Genomic DNA, 6,950 nt, shown 5'->3' on the forward strand with positions numbered 1-6,950 from the left:
AAAAAAAAAAAAAAAAAGAATTAAATGTTAGTACCCAGTCACCCACAAAATGTATGTGACATTCCCTGGCACCCCCCATCTGAAGGTGGTCCCCATATTATTCTGTCACGGCACCTGCAAATGTCCTTCACAGCACTGATGACAGCCATTAAGTATTTCATTTGTTTGTTTACTTGTTTACTATCTTCTCCACTAGACTCTAGGCTCCCTGAGGGCAGGACCTGAGTCAGTTCTGTTCACCACTCTCTCAGCTCTCAGCAAAATGGCACAAAGTGAGCATTTAGTAAAGAGTTGTTGAGTGAAAAAATGAGTGAAGAGAAAGTCTAGTGTCATCCAATTCTACCAAATGCAAGAAGGGGAAAATAGATTCATGTCTGGTTTCCTGTGTTGAACATCCTTTCAGGAGTGAACAGGACTATTAAGATGACTGATCTTTTTCAATAGAGTCCAATTATAATTACTGTTCATTTACCTGTGTTCTCCTGGAAGGACTACTTAAGCCAATTACTAACATTAAAACATAGAAATGTGAAATTTCACTGTTGAGATGGCAATCTATTTAAAATATGTCCTAATTTTATGTTAGAAGGTTCTCCTGACAAATCTCTTTATAAAAGCTAAGTCCTCCCCTAATTGAGCCTAATCATGGTAGAACCATTAGTATTACTGCACCGACCTGGCCTGGGGAGTGAGCTAGTCCCGAGCTGAGACCCAGCTTGGCCACTTAACAGCCTAGTGACCTGGAGCAAATCAGCTTTCTCAAGCTTCCATTTCCCCACCCAGTAACGCCTCCCCTCAGGCTGTATGCCTGGCACATCTGGACCCTCAGAACTATTAAATCCCCTACTCTCACTGCCAGCCAAGAGTAGCCAAGCTACCCAAGACACCTCAGACTTACTCATCCAGGCATTAGGAACATTCGACTTAAGAAATAAGAACGCAGGCCACATCACCGTCACCCCAACTCAAACTCTCTCCCCAGCTTCCATTTTTATAACCGCCTCAGTATCAGATGGCCGTCCACAACGCACACGCGCGCTCCCTCCCTCAGGTGCTCCCACTTTCACAGGACACTCCTCCCTCTGCAGTCCCCACAGCCTCCGACTGCAACTTTTCACTTTATTGCTCAAGGTGGCCAAGTGTCCAAGGGCCAAAGAGGGTAAATGTGTTATAGAGGCTAAGGTTTCCCTAATCCAGTGGGCCGCAGTGAAGGGCTATGTGTACAACATACAGGCACACACATGGCAGAACAGGCAAATTTCTTTAACGTTCAGAAACCCTTACAAATCCATTAGGAAAGTCAATTAAGAAAAAGCAAACTACCCAATAGAAGAAATGAAGAATAAGAACAGAAAAAGAATCCTGTGAAAATATGCTCAGGCTTACTCATAATTAAGACAAATCAAAACCATGAGGCACCATTTTTCAGGTATCAGATTAATAAAAATTAAAACCGATAACGCCCCGTGTTGGCAGCAGTGTGGAAAAACAGGCATTCTGATACACCTTTGACCAAAGTCTAAGCTGGGCAATTAACACTATCAAAAATTTAAATACAAAACAACTACATTAGTTCAGCTTTTGTTCATCCAGTCACCCATTTAAAAAGTGAAAAGAAATAGACATTTCTCCAAAGAAGACATACAGATGGCCAAGAGGCACAAGAAAAGATGCTCAACATCACTAACTATCAGAGAAATGCAAATGAGGTATCACCTTCCACTGGTCAGAATGGCCATCATCAAAAACTCTACAAACAATATGGGACTTGGTGGTCCAGTGGTTAAGACTCCAGGCTCCCAATGCAGGGGGCCCAGGTTTGATCCCTGGTCAGGGAACTAGATCCCGCGTGCCACAACTAAGACCCGGTGCAGCTAAATAAATAAATAATTTCTTAAAAATCTACAAACAGTAAATGCTGGAGAGGGTGTGGGAAAAAAGGAACCCTCCTACACTGTTGGTGGGAATGTAAATTGATATAGCCACTGTGGAGAAAAGTATGGAGGTTCCTTTCAAAACTAAAAATAGAGCTACCATATGACCCAGCAATCCCACTCCTGGGCATACATCTGGAAAAAAACATAATTTGAAAAGATAAATGTACCCCAATGTTCACTGCAGCCTGGACGTGGAAGCAACCTAAATGTCCATCGACAGAGGAATGGATAAAGATGTGGTATACATATAAATTGGAATATTATTCAGCCACAAAAAGAATGAAATAATGCCATTTGCAGCAACATGGATGGACCTAGAGACTGTCATACTGAGTGAAGTCAGTCAGACAAAGACAAGTATTATATGAAATAGCTTATATATGAAATCTAAAACAATGGTACATATGAACCTATTTACAAAACAGAAATAGAGTCACAGATGTAGAAAATAAACTTATGGTTACCAAGAGGGAAGTGCGGGGCAGGAGGGGCAAATTGGGAGATTGGGATTGACATATACACAGTACTATATATAAAATAGATAACTAATAAGAGCCTATTGTATAGCACAGGGAACTCTACTTAATGCTAAGTAATGACCTATATGGGAATAGAATCTAAAAAAGTGGATATATGTATATGTATAACTGACTCACTTTGCTGTACAGCAGAAACTAACACCACATTATAAATCAACTATATGCCAATAAAAATTAATTATAAAAAATAAAAATTTAAAAATAAAATTGTAAAAAAGTGAAAAGAGAATCAACAGATTGGGAAAAGATATTATTTAACCCATAAAAGACCAGTAAGCACAAAATATAATGAAATTCTATAAATCAATAAGGAAAGTGAGGCAGGAGATAGATGGGCTCCAGGTTAGACATTTACAGCCAGCCTCCTGTTTACACTTCCTGATAAAAATGACAACAGGAATAGGGTAAATAGCTGGACTTTGCCTCCGGTGGACACTTTAAGATAACAGTAATGGTGGGGGCAAAGAGGAACTGAGTTCTGCCCAGATAAAAGATAAAGAAACCACATATTTCTCATTCTTGAGGTCAAAGAGACCTTCCCCACTACACATGCGCAGAAAGGCTCCTCAGGGGTCAAAAAGGGAGGGGGCACCACCCCATAGTAGGTGATGTCAACCTACCCATAGGCCTCCTCACTAGAATCCATCTTGGCTAAGAGACGCCCACGCGCGCACAGGGGAGGACCCTAAGATAAACCAAATACGGATTCAGAGCCAGGCAAAGCAAGATGATTGGCCAGAGGAAACCCGGAAGAAATGCCCTATACAAGTGATTCAAACTACCACGAGGGCGTGACTCTGTCTCTGAGCCCGCCCCTGTGTATCCACACGTACCCTTTTTCCTCCTAATAAACACTTTACTTGTTTCACTACTTTCCATCTCCTTTGAGGAAATTCATTTCTACAAAGCCGATGGGCCAGGGCCTTGTCACTGGCCACTGATGTTACTAGGATTCAGCGCTCTCACTGCCTCGGCCTGACTTCAGTCTCTGGCTGGGTAACCGAAATCCTGCTTCAAGCTGCTGCAGGCCGAGGCCACTGGAGATCAGAAAGGACAAACACTCCAACAGGAAAAAAATGGGCAAAGGCAATTCACACGAGAGGAAACATGCATGGCCACAAAATACATGAAAAGACACCCAACCTCATGAGTAATCCAAGAAATGTGAACGAAAACCACAAGAAGCATTTCTCATCAATCAAACTGGCAAAATTAAATGATCGGACAATACCAAGTATATTGGTGAGGATGTCCAGTAACTGACTGCAGAGTGTAAAACCACTTTGGAGAACACTGTCTAATATCATTGAAGATTCTCATATTCTGTGAACCAGCCGTTCCCTCATAGGCAAATACCCTAGAGAAATCCCCACATGTATACAATCAAGAGAGATGCACAAGTATGTTCACTGCTGCAGTTTGTAACAGAAAAAAAACTGGTACACCTTTAATGTCCATTAACCAGGAAATGGATATATACTTTGTGGTGTATTCATATAATTTGAAGTTATTCAGCACTGAAAAGAATAACTTGGTATTCTTTTCAGTACTGAATAACTTCAGTACTGAAATGGTATCAGCATGAAAGAATCCCAGAAATATAATACTGAGGAAAAGATGCAAGTATCAGAAAAATATATACAGCAAAGTACTACTTATGTAAAAGTAAAAACATTCAGGGACTTCCCTGGTGGTCCAGTGGTTAAGAATCCACCTTCCAGTGCAGGGGATGTGGGTTCGATCCCTGGTCGGGGAACTAAGATCCCACATGCCGCAGGGCTACTAAGCTGCATGCCACAACTACTGAGCCCACGCGCTCTAGAGCCCACACACAGCAACTACTGAACGCGTGTGATCTGAGGCCTGCACACGGCAACGAAGAGCCCATGTGCCGCAACTAAGACCCGTCGCAGCCGAATAAGTTAGTTAATTAAAAAATAAATAAATAAAAACATTCAAAGCATTGCATGGGAACAATAAATACCAAATTTAGGATCCTGGCATCCTCGGGGTAGAACAAGAGGGATGGCGATCAGGCTTGTACAAAGGAGAATTTATGTGTGTTAACAATGTTTTTAAGCTGTTTTTATTCTTTATGTCTTTTCATATGTCTTGAGTGCAGAACAAAAAATTTTTTAATTTATGTACACGTACTTTCACCTAATTCCACTGCTAGGAATTTATCTTACATACACACTAGCATATATACAAGTATGCAACAATATATACAAAGATGCTTATTATAGCAGTTTATAAGGGGAAAAAACTGGAAACAACCTAAATATGGGAATATTATATAAAATAATCAATGAAATGCCAGAGCTAGACAATCATTTAAAAGACCGAGATAGACCTGTATGCCAAGATGTATATTTAAGTGGGAAAAATAATCACAGAACTAGACCATTTGTGGAAAAATATTAGATTAGATGTACATACACACACACAACATAAAAACTTTCTCGGTTATAAGAAACCATTAACTTTGATCGTCTCAGAGGAGTAAGATTGGGTAATGAGAGGGGACTTCTACTTTTCATTTTACACCCTTCAGAAAGATTTGCATTTCTGTTTTTACCATTAGTGTGTATTACCTTTCTAATGCAAATAAATAAATAAATAAATCAGTGGAAAAAATAAATGACAGCTATAAGATTAAGATGCTAACTTACCAAGATTTTATTTTAAAAGCAAAAATCACATGAAATTCTTTTTTTTTTTTTTTTTTTTGCGGTACGCGGGCCTCTCCCGCTGCGGAGCACAGGCTCCGGACGCGCAGGCTCAGCGGCCATGGCTCACGGGCCCAACCGCTCCGCGGCATGTGGGATCCTCCCGGACCGGGGCACAAACCCGTGTCCCCTGCATCGGCAGGCGGACTCTCAACCACTGCGCCACCAGGAAAGCCCCACATGAAATTCTTTTCATCATTTTTTATGCTTATCTCCTTGGGGAAATGATAGCACTCAAAAGAAATGAATCCTACAGGTGGCTGCTTTGAACAGGATGATAAACAGTACTGCAGTGAGAGTACATTATTTGTGGCTCTTTCACAGCTTTATATAACTATCTGCAGAACATGTTGCACTATTTGTTTTACTTCCAATCACCGTTCTGAAAACCATAAACTGCTTTCTGACCTCAAAGGGTTTGTTTTTCAAGAAACACATTCAAAAAGGAAATAAGGACTCAAAGCACATTAGCAGAGCGGGCCGGCATACCAGCCGGGGTGGTTCCTGGGACCAGGGACACCAGGAGTGGCTGTTCATCGTATCTGACCAGAGACAGTGCCCCGGGCCTTCCGTGGCCGAGCACCTGCCGGTCCTGCTCAGCTCGTTCATGCTCCAGGCAGCATCATCACCAGAGACAACACTTAACCTACACGATGGGCATACCCAGGGCTCTGTGAAGCCTTCTTGGGCTCCAGCCAGGCCTTCAAAGTCAGGAAGTTTGCGGCTGAAGAGGAGGGGAAAGAAGCTGAGTGTAGAGACAGAGGCTCTGGGTGCGGGGCCATCCCAGAAGCACAGGCCCATTTCCCAGCCTGGCCTGGGGACCAGCAGGAGGGGCAGAGCCCAGCGATGGAGAATCAGAGCCTCCTGATTCTACTGAAACCAGAACTCGGTGCCTGTATCTGATTTGACTCCTGGTAAAATTTATTTCCCAAAATAAAGGGCAGAAAAGATTTCCAAAGTTTGGAAATCTTTGAACTAGAGGGTACCGCTAGACGCGTGGTTGGTTCTCAAACATAAGAATCAAACTTTTTACAAGCTTTCTTCCATTTTTCAGGGGGACAAAAACACCTGACAATAACTGTCCTCCCGAACTTTGCAGGGCAGCTTGGAAGGATCAAATGAGGTAATAGCCATCTTCAGCTAAGAGATCCTTAGGAAACAAATTTATTACTTCCTTCCTTTATAATGGAGGGTATATCCGGTTCAAATAATTAGTCACGCAAAGACTGGGTTTCTTCTAGAAGGAGAAGAAAATGAAGGCGGCTTGGGTAAGAAGAAGAAAAATAACAGCAACAACAGTTCAGTTACAATTTAAGAAGGGAGAGGTTCTGTTCGAGTGCCTGTCACTTAAATGAAATGGGGGTAGGGGGAGTGAGGTGGGAAGGGCAGTGCAGAGAGGGAGGACACTTGGATTAAGCGCGTGCTATGTGTCAAACACCGTGCAGTGTGCAACAGGCTTCATGTGTTTCCCGTAATCTGCACAGAACATGATAACAGGTGTGCTTATCCCATTTTACAGGTCAGAGAGAATCAACAACGTAGCCAAGGTCAGGCAGAGACACTACTCACTGAGGCTGCATGTTCCTCCACAGCCTCACCACTGGCTCCTCCCCCTAAACGTGGGTGTTCCCAGGCCCCGTGTCTCCTTCTCCCTTTCTGTTATCTCCCTTTAAAATCTTGGGTCATTTCACCCCTTGGGTCATCTCCTCCGTGCAGATCCTCTGTTCTGATTTCCAGCCCCTTGG

The sequence above is a fragment of the Physeter macrocephalus genome, chromosome 6 (assembly GCF_002837175.3).
Source record: "Physeter macrocephalus isolate SW-GA chromosome 6, ASM283717v5, whole genome shotgun sequence".
NCBI lineage: Eukaryota > Metazoa > Chordata > Mammalia > Artiodactyla > Physeteridae > Physeter > Physeter macrocephalus.